Genomic DNA, 17,896 nt, shown 5'->3' with positions numbered 1-17,896 from the left:
TGGTAGTGTCATAAATAAAATAAGTTGTAAATTAAACCCAATAATATTATTCTGTCAGATTTCCTAGTATTAGCACTTCGGTGATGCAATCTAGAAGTATTGACCCATCACAAAATCGTCCATTGTATGGCCTATTTCAAAAAATTGGCCAGTGGAAACGAAGTTAATTTCTGAGCATTTACTTATAAGTATTTTGATAGAGGTAGATAGATAGGGGTTCGTTCAGTGACTAACCCAAACTATTTTTTTTTTTTAAATTAGCGTTTATCTTTGTCATAACTGACGACACTGTAGCAACGAAATGAATGTTGATAAAAAACTGGAGATAAAAAAAGAAAAACATCGCATTCATCATTTTTTGCCAAACATCGGTAGCAATTAAAAATAATAAAACAATAGATGTTTTAGTTTAAAACAATACCAACTCAAAACATGTGTATGGATACGAAGTAACAGTAACGAATTTCTGAAACGGGACCATTGCATCTCACAGCGGAGCGACAAAAAATGGCACATTGTTTCCTATTGTAATGTTAAACAGTGAAAAGATGCAAATGCGGGGTGTAACAGAGCCGTTATGTTTACAAATTTCTTTTAAAGGTCCGTTAAGTCGTAAAAAAGTAAAGCTCGTATAAATGGGAAACAATAGAATCGTCCGAGGGTAAGCGAAATGTATTGCACAATTGACAACGAAGATTTAGAGCCCAGTTCTAAACAATTCACCTGCTTTAAACAGGTAACCGATTATTATGGTAATACTCCGAACAATGAATTTATATGCGATAATATTTTGAAGAATTGTGGCCAAGACTTGCATTATAACACCTTGCGGTAATTTATGGCTCTATTTGTGAGGTTCATTACAAAAGTTCGTTTCCGTGTTCTTTATCTAAAAACACTATCATTCGACACGATTTACTGCTTTTAAGGATTCTAAAAAAATCTAGGGTTTTTTGCAAAAACTTTTCTATTGTATAATTATAGGTACAAAATATATTTAGGAATATTTTTGATATTAGTAATAGGGGCCTGGCTTTTCAACTCTATAGCCGCTTTGACATGGAACTTGTTTGTACACGCGTGGGTACAACAATAGCCCAACGGTTAACCTTCAGCCATTCGACTATTGTTTATGCTACGTCAGTGCTTGGTTAGATTAGACTTGTGCATAAATTTTACGCTATTATGATACGCCCTCATAAATCCTCCGTGAACTTCTTACTGTTCGAATTTTACTTTTATGGATGAAAAATTGAATATTGAAAAAGTAGGTTAGATTACTAGAGAGACCGCGCCTCAACGCTACTAGACTGGAATTTTTGAAAAAAAAAACCAAAAAAATTCAACAATTGATGAAAAAGTATATTTAAGTATAACGTTTTGAATAAATAGATTTGAATTTAAGTTTTGACACTGAGATGGGGGGGGGGGGGGGGTTGGGCTATATTGTAAAGAAAACCTATTATGTAAAATTTTGAGTTTCTTGCCCATTCCCAGCAACAACAGCTAGAACTGTAGGTACCTTGATATAAGTAATAAGTAGTTTTATACCTACTTAATATGTAATAGATTAGCTATAAATGATCCATTCTAATATTATCAGCATGTCATCAAGTATTATACTACAATATAATTGAATAATTAACACTATTTGTACGCGAAACGAGTTATTGAACAGATGCGGTGGATTTTATGACGGCTAATAGAGTTTATGGCTTTTTTATTGACACTAATGTTCTCTTGACTCCGCCGTTTACGGCCGGCTCATTCATTACCGAACTGGGGTCAAAACATCTTTAAATCATACATGAAAATATTGTGGACTCATTGATGTTAGTGTGACGATGCTGAATACTAGTGTTTATGAATATTTAAACTCATTGATGGCTTTATGGTTATCGCTTTTCTATCGTAATTTACCATTTATTTGCATACTAACGTGTTCTTAACGGTGGTTTATTATTAATCTATAAATCTTTGATGTACAATAAATAATTAGATACGTAGATATAGTTCGCTATAAACAATAATATATATAATTTATTTTGTGTGGAACAATATCATATTCTAATTATACCTATTATTGTAGGAAATTCTCTTTATTTTCATAACGATTATTTTAATTTAAGCGATTATTACCTAATAGTAGGTAAGTTGTGAAAAGGTAAGTGATAGACAGCCAGACAGTAAGTAGGTAAGTACTTATTGAATTCTATATTGTTGTCAAATTTAAAAATGCAATTTTACCAATATCCCAAAAATTGGGCAAAAAAAAATGTCATGAGAGAATTCGATTGATAATTTTGCCCTGATAACACCCCCTCGAAATCAATTCCTTGCCACAGCCTTGAATGTAGCTAATTAAAGTTTTGAAATGTATCTAAACAATGTCAGTCGTCCATGCCCACAAGACAAACCCACTATGACCTACGTAAATTACTCGTATCTTATCTTAAAAAGTAGGTCAAAGTTGAAACTATTAATAAATAATTAGAAAAAAACTAGTTTAATATATTTAAACCGAGTCAATGATGTTGTAACAAGCAAGGCACCATGAGAATACAAACGACGCTTGCACCCACGCCGCACAATTTATTGCCTATACGATAATTATGCGGATTTAAAGCTGAAGTGCGGTGCTTTACAGTCCGGTTCACGGTTCCTCACCGTTCCTAGCGATAAGCCAATTTGCGTTTTGTTGCCGGACCGGTGGGAAGTGTTCCCTGTGTCGTACCAGCCGTACTCTGTTCGATAGGTATTTCGCAACTCACGTACGCGCCAACTTATCGGACATGACTAAATTGGATCTAATTTGTAAACTCATTTAGGTAGTTGAGACGGTTGGAGCCGCCCATAATAATTGTCCTACGATAATTACCGCCCCGTTCACGGTTCCTCACCGTTCCTAGCGATACCTAAACCAATTTGCGTTTTTTTGCCGGACTGGTGGGAAATATTCCCTGTGTCGTACTAGCCATGCACCCGTTCCGATATTTCGCTACCTACATACGCGCCAACTTATCGGACATGACTAAATTGGATCTAATTTGTAAACTCATTTAGGAAAGTAGTTGAGACGGTTGGAGCCACCCATTTAATTTATCCTACGATAATTACGGCCCAGTTCACGGTTCCTCACCGTTCCTAGCGATAAACCAATTTTCGTTTTGTTGCCGGACTGGTGGGAAGTATTCCCTGTGTCGTACTAGCCGTGCACCGTTGCGTTGCATGGCAAGTACGACACATGATGCGTTGCCGACCTTTCAGGAATTTGTTGGTCCGCTCCTTGTGTCATGATTTTCCAATTAATAGTATGTTGTTATGATTTTAAAATTGAGGGTGTGTGATTTGGCTTAAATAATTTATTGTTTTGGTCAAATCACATACTTTTTTTACAATTACTTGAAGCTTGGAGAGAGTCTCATTGGACGGATTTTTAAAACGATCTCATTGGTCAATTCATTGTTTCGGTATGATTTTAAAATTGAGGGTGTGATTTGACTAAATAATTTATTGTTTGAGTCAAATCAGATACTTTTTATAAAATTGCAGGAATCTCATTGGATAGAATTTTAAGAGGATCTCATTGGTCAATTCAGTATTTCGTTAGGATTAGAAAAATGAGAGTGTGTGATTTGACTCTTGAATAACCTCACTTGTAATATAGTGAGAACACCATCGATGGGGTTGATTCCACAGTTTGCATGTGCGTGGAAGAAAGGATCAATGGAAAAATGTAAGCAGACGACTTGTAAGCTCGTCTGTAGATAGCTTTAAAACGAGTATTTGCTTATTCTACCTGCCCAGGGCGATCGATTGTCACGTTTGATGTTTGCAATTTGTCTCATGCGACGTGCATCAAGTATAGATATGATCACGTGTGTGGTTAGTGCATGCATTTTTCAAACAGATGTTAGTTTTTTTTGAGTACCCTGGGAGGTAAGCCATTCACCTGGTCGCAATGTTTGATGCTTTGGCCACAGACTAAATGGACGACTCGACGTGGGCCGCAAATATAGGTAGGTATAAAAAATACATTTATAGACACCTTACCACCTGAAATGCAACGTGTAGAGGGTGGTAGAGAGAGAGGTAGAGATTATGATAATATCAGCATCAATGGTTCAATAAATGCAAACGTAGAAATAGACACTTATTAGATACTAGCTGATGCCCGCAGCTTCGCCCGCGTGGATTTAGGGTCTGAAATCCCGTGGGAACTTTTGATTACCCAGGACAAAGGTAGCGTATCCGTAATAGCCCGTCCCCGGGATGCAACGTGTTTCTGTACCACGTAAAAACATTTAAACGGATGATTCTTTAAAAATCCCGAGGGATCACCAGGATTTAGGAATGCAATTCCTTACAGCATCAGGGTTGAGGAGTTGGGTCCTCGAGGTCAACGACAAAGTCTTAACTTGGTACAGATACCTTCAATATCAATCAATTTATAACCGACACTTTCTAAATCCCACCAGTATTGATGGTGAGGTCCCCTGCAGCATCAGGATTGAGGAGTTGGAATCCAATTTTTTTATGAAACAATGTCACCAAGTTCCTCTATCGATTAAAAAAAAAATTACGCAAATCGGTTCAGAAATCTCGGAGATTTCGCTGTACATAGGTAGAAAAACACAACTCCCTTTTTGAAAGTCGGTTAAAAAAGTAGCCTATGTTACTCCCTGGTCAATCCTCTACTTGTCTGTGAAAACCCCGTCAAAATCGGTTCAGCCGTTCCCAAGATTAGCCTTTTCAAACAGACAGACAGACAGACAGACAGACAGACAAAAATTTTAAAAACGTGTGATTTAGTGTTGGTATCGTTCAAATAACCATATGAGCTTAATATGAGGTAGTTATTTCGAAATTACAGACAGACACTACAATTTTATTTATTAGTATAGATATAGATGACCAACTGGCCAAAGCTTCAGCTCATTTTAGCCGAAGTCAAAGGTTTGGTCGACTAAAGTTGTTTTACGAAGGTGGCCGAAGCTAATGTTCGGTCGGACACTATCAGGTCATTACTGACCGTAACACGCAACCGGGTTCACAAAATTAAACAGGTATGTTTCCGAGGGTTCTGTAGGTTTTGCTTTAGTCTGTGACATCGAATCTTTTTTTGCTTAAATTAAAAATTCGATAGCGTATGATCGACTGCACGTGGACGGAATAATATGAAGACGCGCAATTTAACAGTACAGAGTCGCTTTATTTATAGCGCTACCTGTTTTGCGTGTTATTTATTAGCTTCTTATCATTCCTTTGGAAACACATGTTCGTATCAATTTCATAATACAAATAATATCGGGTTCTAAGTCAGTGGTTATAAATAGCATGTTAGTAAAAAGTTGATTTTACCCGTCAACAATGCTTCAACAATATGTACCTATAGACTAGGTATAGGTGCATATGTTACGGGCAATTTGATAAGTCCAGGCACTATTAATAATGGCCGGTCTGTATTAATAATGCCCGACTCAATGTAATTAAAACGGCATGATTAATCACTTTTCCCGGCCATTATGAATAATGCCCACCCTATCTTGGGCAAAGTAATAAAATAGGTGAACTGTAGTGTTTTTGTTTATTACATGAAAGAACCTAACCTAACCTAAGCTTTTTTTTTATACGTGGGAAAATCCTCATGGATACCACCGTGCTCGGGGAGGCGAGGTGGTTATGTCGGACTCTTACCGACTAAAACCCCACGGCTTACCGTGTCAATCGTTGTTGCTGGGCACAGGGAAACGAACGTATTCAACTGCGACCCAGCTAACGGCGCCCACCAAGGCAGGCCCAGCTCTGGGACTATTATCTACCAGTGACTGGCGAGGCTCCGCCCACGCCGGGCACTCAGCCAGCGTATGTTGTGCTGTGTCTGAGACACTACCGCACTGGTGGCATTCTTCTGTGGGCTCTCTTCGCGCCACCCTGCACAGGTATCTTCCAAAGCACCCGTGCCCCGTAAGAACTTGTACAAGGTGGAACGGAACGTGAGTGCTCCATGCTTCCTCTTCGTCCAATCCTCGAGGATGGGATGGATAGCTTCGATAATCTTATGACCAGCAGTGGGTGACTCAAGCTTCCTCTGCCAATGGAAGAGGAGCTAACCTAACCTTACCTAAACTAACCTAACCTAAGGCCCTCCCCCCGCACTTACCCGCCCCTGCCAACGGCCGCGGTCCAATTTATCACATTGTCCAGCTACAAGTAGGGAATTATTCATACTGCCCGGTCCAAGTGATAAGTTCACGTTCACCTTTAAGATGGACCACGAGCCGTCGGGCATTATTAATAAGGGCCGGTCAAAGTGATAAATTAATCACTTTGCCCATCGCTCTTGGGAATTATTAATAATGGCCGGTCCTTATTAATAATGCCCAATTAATCACGTTGCCCGTAACACATATACATTGTAAAGGTGCTCCACATTGTTATTCTACTCCTTTATTCTATTTTTATTACTATTTTATTACTATTTTTCCGTTATTCTATAGATATATTTAAAAAGAAAAGCTGACTGACTGACTAACTGAGGAAATTCGGTATGCAGATAGAGTAGGCTCCACTCCACATCTCGGAGGCTTCCTTCTTTTACCTAAGTAGGTACCTATAGTATGCGACAGGTCAAGATGACTATCGGGGCATAAGGCGTGGGGACGTTCCGCACACCCGCACGACACCGACGCTTTCCCGCACTAGGTTAGCGCGGGGGCTGTGCGGAAGTGCGGGGCGTACCCACCCCGATTGCCATCTCGATCTGTCGCATACTATTAGTGCCAAAATTTTTGTTGACGCTTTTTAATAAAATAAGAGAATACCAAAAATACAGCATCATACTAAAAAAAGTCAAAGAAGGCCCAAGCTACTGAAGTCGAATTTTATTGAATCAGCATTAAATTACGCAAAAAAACAACAATATAGGTGCCATTTTTAATTCACCGCCTCGAAAAGTCTTTGTACTTCATTTAAAATAAACATGCGATAAATAAACATGAATTTTAATCAAATTCGATATAGGCAGATGTTGGCCGCACAAATACGGCATTAACGAGTTGACCGCCACGACCGCGACTTCGGAGCTGCATAAAAACCATATAAAAACTAAAGAATTGTTGGAATCACTCATTAACTTATTAAGATGATAATTTATTGCCTCGCAAACAATTTCAAGATCGCTAGGGGCTTTGTATCTACGTTACTTTTTATCTGTACCTACCCCTATTACCGGTTTTTATCGTTTTCGAAAACAAAATTCGATTATTTATTATTGTACCGATAGCACTTTTTTGTGATATCCACTAAAACAATACAAAATCATTATAATACACTTTTGTAAGATTATGATTGTATTGTAAAATAATTGTATCTAATCGAGACGCAGGCGAGGGTTTTAAATAGCGCAAGTTTTTTTAGTTACTTATCTATTACTTATAATAAGTTCAATAAAAGTTTTACCTCTTTTCACTTACAATATTATGGTATTATAATCCATACTTAATATTATAAATGCGAAAGTGTGTCTGTCCGTCTGCTACCTTTTCACGACCCAACAGTTTAACCGATTCTGACGAAATTTGGTACAGGGTTAGCTTATATCCCGGGGACGGACATAGACTTTTTATCCCGGAAAATCAAAGAGTTCCGAGGGGAATCCTAAAAACCCATCCGCTTAACCGATTTGTGTGAAACTTGGTACCGAGGTAGCTTGCGTCCCTGTAATTGACATAGGCATTTTATCCCGGAAAATCAAACAGTTCCCACGAGATCTTTAAAAACCTAAATCCACGCGGACGAAGTCGCGGGCATCCTCTAGTATCCCTATAAAAATAGCTTCAGCTGATCTGTAGGGTGGCCATATTGGCTACATACCTACTAAAATACTTATTATATGCCGCACTTAAATGTGATAGATAGGTATATTATAAACGTATGTAAGTATGTAAGTAGCCTATTTTATAGTTTGGCAGGTGTTTAATGAGAGCAATTTTGAAGAAATTGTTTTGAAAGAAATGAAAATAAATTTACTTATGGCTATTATCATTTTGGTGCTAATTTATGTGGTTCAAGTATTTTAAAATTAGACCAATGAAAGATTTTTTTTTAGAAGTAGATTTTAGAAATACAAACAACATGCAGCGGAAATGTCACAGAAAAGCACTAGGGCGATAAATATGATAATTTGGGGAAGCTTAAGTATCAATAAATACAGAATTTAACTTGATAATATAACGGTTCATTCATTAATTCGCTTTTTTATGTTTTGATGAAGACAAGCAGGTTTTATATTTAATTCCACCAGTGAATTAAATGTTCCAAGTGGAGTGAATCAATGAATGGTATAATCGCACGCAGTTCTTAACTAAATACCACGTCATGCAAAATGTGCCTACAATTTAAAAGGTACCACTTAGGCAGATTGTATTGAATAAGGAAAAGCTTGCACATCTCTGATCTTAAATTTTGTTCAAGGTCTCGGATTCGATTCCTACCAACTGGTAAAGTTAGAGCAAATTTTATTACAAAAAAAAAAACGTAGTAAAAACATTTCAGGTCTCTGACATCGTTTGAGCGCTACGATGCCACACACACATACACACTTAAAGACAATCTGGTCAAACACCCCTTTTTTGCGTTGGTGGTTAAAAGAACTTTCAATAAAATTTATTGTACTATTGTTTTAATTGTTATTTTTTGTTTGTTCCTATTCCATATTCAGTAGATATAACTAAGGAGGTATTAGGAAATAAAGAAGGAGGTATAAGAAAATAAATACTAGGCAGTAGGTAGGTACTGTTATAGTTTGTAGCCCGTAAAACTAGGTAGGTTTTAGTTTGGTTCTAAGTAGGTAGAAAACTTTTTTAGAAACATCAGTTTTCCTGAATTCCCACGTTATTTTCAAAAACTTTCCTTTAGTTCTCAATAATTACCTAACTACCTACTTGCATTGGTTTAAATTGACGGCAGATAGGCCTACTCTACCTTCCACCTTTTTTAAAGTTCCGTACCTCAAAAGGAAAAACGGAACCCTTATAGGATCACTCTCTGTCTGTCTGTCATGTCATCGGGTTATTTAGGATTTTTACGTTATAACTTATAAACCCCGAGGGGGTGGCCACCCTCAGCACATATTAGAAGGCTCCGAGATCTTATGAATGTCTGTGGTGCCCCTCTTGCGCGACGCACATTGGACTCGTCCTAGGAAAAATACCCCTGTGTGATCACCTCTCTCTGAGGTATTGCAGCTTGTGCCTGCAGTGGTATCTTCCCAAGGTCGATGCATACGAGATGGTAAAGTGAACGGCTAACAGCTGTAACATCAGAAGTGAGATAAGTCGCAAGGCCAAAATATAAGAATAACTCCGAAACATGTAGAAATCATAATAAAGCAAGGAGCTGCATCGCTGAATAATAAACGAAGATTGAGATCTAACAGAGGGTGATGTGAAATAAGACAAATATAGAGGTGCGCACGCACAGAATTTCAAACAGTGCGCTGCGGGCAACACCGGTAAGTACCTATACCTACCGCTCCCTATAGGTAGGATATAAGTACACTCTGAACTACTTGTTTAATCTCTTTAAAAAAAAAATAACCACGTGGGGTTTAAATGACCCTCTAAAACTAATTAGTAACCTATTGTTAAAGAATTGTAAATTCAAAAGTTAAAGTCAAAGTCAAAGTCAAAATCATTTATTCAAATTAGGTACTGTTGTACACTTTCTGATTGTCAATTAACTAATAATGTTAACTAAAAACTAAAGTTACGAGGGTTCCAAACGCGCCCAAATTTGAGAAGAGCCCACAAAATTTAAAATACTCCTTATCTGTGTAATACCTACGTGTCACTGTATGTAAGCTTCATCGCGACCAAATTAATGAGACCAAACTTGAAACATGTGCTGTAAGTTGTTGGGGAGTTCTGGAGTCCGGGAGTTCTGCAGCATTCGGTCAAAGTTTCCATATTGTGTTAATTATTATACCTAGTCTCGTATGGACTCGACTTAGTCTACCAAACGAGTCGATTGGACAGTGCAAATAATATAAATGTCAATAATAAATAAATAATTCAACGGCAGAAAAGAGCTGATTGATACCTATTCCTCAATCAGTTGAACAGATTTTCATCACACATCTACCTAAGATTCAACTCGATTAATAATAATAATACGCTCTAGTTGGGCGACCTCCAGCCCGCTGGACCTATGACCTAAAGAAGGTGGCGGGGAGCGGGTGGATGAGGAAGGTGGAGGACCGTGTTTGGTGGCGCGCTCTCAGAAAGGCCTACGTCCAGCAGTGGACGCATACAGGCTGATGGAATGGAATGGAAACACGCTCTTGAATGGAAAAACCACGTTCAAGTCGGTCCATCTGTTTGAGTGCAACAGTGCCACAGACAGACACAGACAGATAGACAAAAGCGGTCAAACTTATAACTCCCTTCTTTTGGCACCGACAGTTATAAATGAAATACCAAAGACGGGAGTGCGGCGCGCGCATAAAAAAGTTAAAATGAACTGCGCGCACAACATTGTATGTACCCATTTTAAACTATTTTTTTAATCTCTAATTTCCGAGTTGGTTCGCAAATCATTTGAAAAATCCAGCTTTACCCACGTGGGGGCTTAAATGACCCAGTAAATTGGTATTTTTTTACTATAGGTATCTACCTCGTATTATATCTAGCATAACGGCGCGCACGCACATATTTTCAAACAACAGCAATACACGTCGTAAACTACTTTTTTAAATCTGCCAAGACTTGGTTAGCGAACCATGAAAACCCCTGTCTAAACCACGTGGGTTAAAATGACCCCGTACATTGTTAAAATATACGTAATAATATTATTGTTTTATGACATGTGGATTAAATTTGCTTTTAATTGTCAATTAAAATCACCTAATTTATCAACTTCTGAGTTAGTTCTTTATTCTTTCATACTTTTGAAGTAAATCGCATAATAATAGCACCTACCTAATTAAATAGTTGTCAGAAATTACGCCCTAGAAAATGAAATTAAATAAGTAGGGACATAGATGAGTTATTAGATTTAGATAATAATTGTACCTAGGTATCATAAATTTAATTATTATTGTAATTTGTAGGTAAGTGGTAAGTTGTACATATTTTTAAATTGCTTTGGTTCGACGAAGACTTAAAAAATTTATAATAAGTACTATCATCAAAAATTCTTCCCTTCATTTATAGCTTTGAAGTGGTCTTAAACACCCCACCTCAAAGCAGAAGGTTAAGGAAGTAGCCGAGGTATGATAGGCTACAAAAAACTGGCCATAACGTGTTTCACGTCTACTTTTATAAAAATTATGTGTCTACATTTTAACTTGTTGTGCACGATCAATTATGACTTTGCTGCTAGGTACTAATAGATTGACACTTTCTAGCTGATATTGGCATAGGTAATATTTCTCAGCTACTGTAATAAATGCACCTAATGTAATGGTTCCGTACAAAAAAGGAACCCTTATAGGATCACTTCGTTGTCTGTCTGTTTATCTGTCTATCTGTTATGTCTGTCAAAGGATCGGGAATCAAAAGCTATAGGGTAGGTATTTCCCCTTGCCCCTTGTAAAGGAAAAAATCAGAAAACCGTGATTTTTAAGTTTTTTTTTAATTTATTGAAAATATTACAATAAAAAAGATTTACCTATTTTGTGTCGCCGAAATAATTAGTTTATTAAATCACATCACGATGCATTTAACTCGCTTTTTACCATCGGACCCACGGAGTGTGTCAGGCCAAGTTCCGGTCAAGCATGCAGTGTGTATTAGGTATTATTACTTGGCTGGCACTAAATTAGATTGAGATGTTGACATCCGGTGAAATAACTAGATAGAACCTACTTTGTATAGAATTTGATTTGCTTTATAAGATTCTATGTAAGTATTATCATAGCATTTTGTAGGAACGATTTTCTAGTCGATCGCGTGTATTGGGCCTAAAAAAATGATATAACTACATTTCGAGTTGTTTTACACGATTCATTGCTACTTTGCTGGCACTAAATTAGATTGACACTTTCGTGATGTTGGCACAAAGCTGGTGATAATTTTCTTAACGATGTGTGGGAAGAACTAACAAAGTGGTGATGATAACTTTTTATCTTTCAATCTGTTGTAATAACTTTTCTTAACAAAGCTGACACTTTAACGAGTTAAGATATAATGGCTAGTTCACATGATTCTAGTAGCATTCCAGTACAGTGATCTGATCTGATGATGATTTGCACGATTAGCGAGATAACCCGACACTACTAGGTAGAAGTAGAAGGTATAAAGTATAATAGAATTCTGATGCCCGTGAAGCAAGTCCAAGGAGAGAGCTACGCTTGGGGTTACTCTGCGTGATCAAATCAGAAGAGAGGAGATCCGTAGGAGAACCAGAGTAACCGAAATATCTCAGCGGGTCGCGAAGCTGAATGGCCAGGGCACATAGTTCGAAAAACCCATAGACGTTGGGGTTCCACGGTGCTGAAATGTCGACCTTGTACCGGAAAGCGTAGCGTTAGAAGATCCACCACCAGGTGAACAGACGACCTGGTGAACAGAGGACATAAAATGGGTAGGTAACAGGGAGCCGCTGAATTCGGGCGGTGCATGGTCGTGGCATGTGGAAGTCCCTACAAGAGACCTAGTAGGTAAGTAGTCCAGCAATAGACATCAATCGATTGACGGGTAAGGTAGGATCGGAATGACTGGAATTTAATGTAAACCAGCCAACGACCTCTATGTAATCTACGCACTAGACGGGTCATTGCAAACAAAGTTTTTGTGGACCCGCTTTTGCGTCTCATAGGTACCTACCTAAAAATTTTGATAGATCCTAGAAAACCATTTATTACAGTAGGTACATTTATAAGGTTATTGGAACCAGCCTTTAGATATGATCCCCGGCAACGCTGTAAAGGTCTTTATGGCCAGTAGTATACTCAATCCTAAAATAATTAAAATATTACTAACTAGACTCCCGCGGCTTCGTCCGCGTGGATTTCGGTCTTTTAAATCCTGTAGGAACTCTTCGATTTTTCGGAATAAAAAATAGCCTATGTCCTTCCCCAGGATGTACCCCCAGTCTGTACCCATTAAAATCGGTTCAGTGGTTGGGCCGAGAAAACGTAGCAGACAGACAGACAGACACACTTTCGCATTTATAATATTCTACTATTATGCGAATGGTAGAGTCATATCAAACTAGTTTCCTAGCTTTTTTTTTAAATCCTTGCCATAAATCTGACTAACCTATCAACCTCAACGCATTTTGATTTTACAAAGTTAATAATATATCTAATTAATAAGTTAATAGTTCTGATTTCACAAAGTGCCCTATTGAACAAGTCTATACTCTATATCAATGCAAGAAATAGGTAGATCAATGAAAAAATAGATAGCATATGGAAAAAATTGCGATAAATTTTAGATATGTAACTTTACCTACCCAGTTACTTTACCTCAAAATATGTTAAAAAAATTGTAACTTTTAAGTAAGGAAGTAGGTAAGTACCTACCTATAAAACCAGTTGTAAAAAAAAGTAGGCATTGCATTTACCAGAAGCAATTACATTTTATGACTAATTGTAAAGTCGTATCTCTAACGGGCAATGTTATATGGTAGTGCCTATTGCCTGCATAATTTTTATCAAAACCTGCTTATCAGTTAATTAAAAAAATACAAAGTGTAAGCAGAGTTAGATCGTACCTACATAGGTAAGTGATGTTATAAACCCTTAAATTGGGATGAAAGTATTCGTAAAATAAATCTTGTCATCCTAAATTGAACTTCATCTCTATAACATAGAGTCAATTTTCTTTTCCAATTTATTTTAATTTTAAGATATATGAAATTATTAAGATATAACCGCTTCTAGGTATATAATATAACCGCTTTTAATTTTTTAAAGTAACTAGGTATTTTTGGTAATTCTAATGAGGGACCTAAGTACGTACCTACCTACCGAAAAAGCATGCTAGTAAGTAAATGATAAGTAGGCACGTACGTACCTGCTGTCTATTTGTACGAAAACACATTATTCTTATTGTCGAATAGCAAGGGGTAATTAAATGATAAGGACAGTAATAATAATTATTATGGTAAGGTAATAAAACCCATCATTAGAATCGTTAACTTAATATAGGAAAGGATTATTGTATTTTAAGCCTTATGACGCTCGTAACAGAATTTATTTTACTTCTAACTGTAGGGAGAGTTTTGTATGGGGTAAGTGGAGCCAAATTTGTCTATGAAATTACTATACCTAATGGCTATATAAACAAAGATAGCTACTTAAAATGATGTTTGAAATATTTTTTAACATATTTTTAACATTTTGTGTTAAGTATTCTAAAGTAATTAAGTACCTAATAAGAAATGTAGAGTACAGTAAGTTTAATGTATGTGCTTATTATTATAACGATGCTAAACTGATCCGGCATTCAATTCAGCATGAAAAAGAAAATGATTTCTTACCTGTACCTATATTATACAGATTCTAATTATATATTACCTTACCTGCTCTTATTTTTATTGATGAGATTAACCTAGTAAAATCTAGTTAATATTTGGGTTCCTATCTACATACAGTCTTATTCATAAAAATTTGTAGAAGCTTTATTAGCTTGTTATAAGCAAAGTTCTCAAAAGCATTATTCATAAACGTTCAATAGTGCTAAAAGTGTTCAATAACGGCTCCATAACTTATAACAGGCTGAACCCTACTATAAACCCTTATTTAAGAACAACATGGCCGCCGTCTTGTCTTAACAGCTGATAATTTGTTTGATATGCAAGATTGAAGTGAGGTTATTTTGTTTTGGTTGATTCTAGTGTCATTGCATTGTAATTATTATTTGTACGTTATTTATTCTGGATTCGAAAAGCTGTGGTAATTAACTAGAGTTGCAAGTTTTAAACTGCCACAAGATGCTAGGGACGGACGTCGTGAAGTAGGTACCTAAAAGTTCCTACTTAATTTCGAAGTTTCTTTTCATGTAATCATTGCTTTACATAGGTATGTGATTTCTTCTAACGTAAGAAATATGGCGGTGATGCAGCTCAGTACCTAACTACATAAACCGAGAAGGATTTGGGTAAAAAAAAGGGCTGGCTCATTTTTTGCGCAACGGATCAGCCTGGCTGTCAAGCGTGGAAATGCAGCCAGTATTCTTGGCACCATTCCACACGGGCATGAGTAATGTATAGTAAGCAGTGAGCATTGTATAGTAATTAGATAAGGCTAGCTTTATGTTTTATTGTAATATTTTCAATTTAAAAAAAAAAGGATTTTATTTCATGAATGTCCAGGTACTGTATCTAATACATACTTTTACCTAATACATGTTTTTTTTTAAATAGTATAATAAAATCTAACGCTAATTTCTAAATTCCTTCCTGTTTCCATTTTTAATTAAATAAATCGGAACAAAACTCCGAACGATAATACCTAACCATCCTCCAGAACTCAGACAATTGACCGAAAACAAATGTCACACCTGCGTCACTTCTTTGTGTAGAGCCCAGTTTTTTTGCAATTTTGTCTATGAATTCATCAGAACGACAACATAACAAAGCGAAACTAGCCTATAGCGAGAATTTAGTTGTGAGAGGTTTATTGAACCTTTATGAATAAAGAAAGTTATGGAACGTTTAATAGGCCTAATGAGCATTTTAGCTAATGAACGTTTTAAACCTATAATAAGGGATTTTTATGAATAAGACTGTTAGACTTTAATTTAAAAATTTGTGGCTAAAATATAATTTACTTATATTTTTTTAATAACTTTAGTTATCTTATTGACGTCGTCGTATTGGTCGTATTCAAGTGAGATGTACACATTTTAAATCAAATAAAAATTTGAACTCTATTTGTATGTTATGAACGCTCCCGCAGTTAATGTAGGGCTATTTATTGCCCGCGTTCGACATTTTAATAGCCAATAAAAATCATTGTTAAACGTCAACGCACATCGAAGAGGAGCAATGAAAAAGTTTGTTTGGTAAACAAAACTTGTATCTGACCCTCCGGTCCCGGGCGGGTAAAGTTGTGAGCTATAAATCGGCTATAAACTCACCTTAAGCGGAGCGGCCGCCGTTCGCCGACGGCAAACGGGGTCGCGGCATCCCGCTCGGTAAAAACTTCTTCACAAAACTCACAGTCGTACCGAATACAAGAGTTCTCTCGGTTTCACTCCGTCAAGTCACGTGTCAGCGTTTTAGACAGGGCATGAGCGCAATACGTAATGTGGGACTCGGGCGCACGTGGGCAAGCGGCGAGCGGCAGGCTCGCGGCCGTCAGGTGCTCGCGAGCACGTCGTCTTGTTTATGGCGCGGTGAGTTACGCAACGCGTAGTCGCCGAGGCGCGCGTCAGTTGAGTGTGCCGACCGATGCTTTACGAGCGACGCGCACCCCCCGCCGGGCGACGCCGCACGCCGCGGCGCCGCACTAAATCTGCGTCCAACAGAAAAGGACCAAACCACCCTCCGTTAATCCGACACCATTGATGTCAGAGAGACAACGTTAATCGGAGCGATTAATTGAACGGTCCGTTCGCAGCGCGCGATAGAATTGTATCGGCCGTGGTCGCCACTCACCGTAGCACGGTCCGAGCAAGTGCGGCGTCGTAAAGTTTCTTCGTGTATCGTTCGATGCACCAGACGTTGATAGCGCTATGCTCGACGCGGAGGCGGCTCTACTTTAAAAACATTATTTGCATGATTATTATTAAACGAGATGTTAATATTACAAAAACACAAATCAAATGTAGTACAATAGTTCGTATCTACCACATGCGCTGCACCTAACAAGTTTTCTGTCCCATTGCCCTGGCAAACAGTGCATAAGTTCCACATAAATGTAAACTAATTATAGGTACGTTAGTCAGCTATCTTAAAGTATGAGATAAGTACAGGATTTTATATACAATATTCAATAAAATGTAGTGTGATGCGCTTACGCAGGTACCTAGATATGTTCAAATAGATCTATAAGAAAGTAAAGTTGCGCACTGAGAATGAATTTATCCTTACCTCCTAAAAATTATCAATGTGAAAGTGAGCCTGTCTGTCTATAACCTTTTCACGGCCCATCCGATGAACGAATTTACACCTATTTCTTATCTCATTTCGTAAGAAGACCCATGCCCAGCAGGGAGCCAGCGATGGAATGATCATGGTGTTGATGATAATCTGAATTAGTTTCTATAAGATGCCTCTACTTATGTTACGAGTAGATAGGTTTTGTGTATGAAAGCCGTTATTACTGAACATGACTTACTTCATCTGGTCAGCTTTTTCTGTAACTACAATGTGAATGATACTTAGATCTTACGAAACTAATTTGATTTAAAGACAAGATAAAGTTGAAAACTAAAACCCGACTGCGATCTTCTTAATAACACTGAAATATTAGAGTAAAATTGTTTGTCTGTCATTTGGTGTATTTTAATGTTGTTGTACAGTTATACCCATGAATTCAGAATTTTCTCCTATATCATTTGATACCACTTTTTTTGATGCAACATCCTCTAGGTCAATATTTTTCGTATAAAATATAGCCTATGTCACCCGAGCCTTTATAACAAATTAATTGACACCTCGTTTATCAAAATCGGCCCAGTAGTTTATGCACTACGACGGAACACACAGACTCTGGAAACAAACATATACATATTTTATATACATATACCTACACATACATACATAGACTGCTAGAATCATTAACCTTCCTTTTGGCTTTGCCTCAGTCAGGTAAAAAATAGAATGTTTAAAGAAATGAAATGAGTAGAATAGTAAAAGTGGATAAGAGAATAGAATTTAGAATTCAAATACACAATTCTTTCACACGAGGGGCACGATGCAATGAAATTATATGACAAATAAA

The 17,896-nt window shown here is 37.3% G+C and overlaps 1 protein-coding gene across 2 annotated transcripts in view; it reads right to left on the bottom strand.

The window, feature by feature from the left end:
- Nucleotides 1-16,598, bottom strand: part of LOC123868648 (homeotic protein antennapedia) — a 283,074-nt gene extending 266,476 nt beyond the window's left edge. For both annotated transcript variants that reach the window (XM_045911180.1, XM_045911178.1), the window contains exon 1: nucleotides 16,089-16,598. The gene's annotated coding sequence lies outside the window, so the exon portion shown is untranslated. The remainder of the gene's footprint in view (nucleotides 1-16,088) is intronic.
- Nucleotides 16,599-17,896: the final 1,298 nt, after the last annotated feature.

This window comes from Maniola jurtina, chromosome 10 (genome assembly GCF_905333055.1).
Source record: "Maniola jurtina chromosome 10, ilManJurt1.1, whole genome shotgun sequence".
NCBI classification, from domain to species: domain Eukaryota; kingdom Metazoa; phylum Arthropoda; class Insecta; order Lepidoptera; family Nymphalidae; genus Maniola; species Maniola jurtina.
This window is presented reverse-complemented; position numbering and strand designations above follow the sequence as displayed.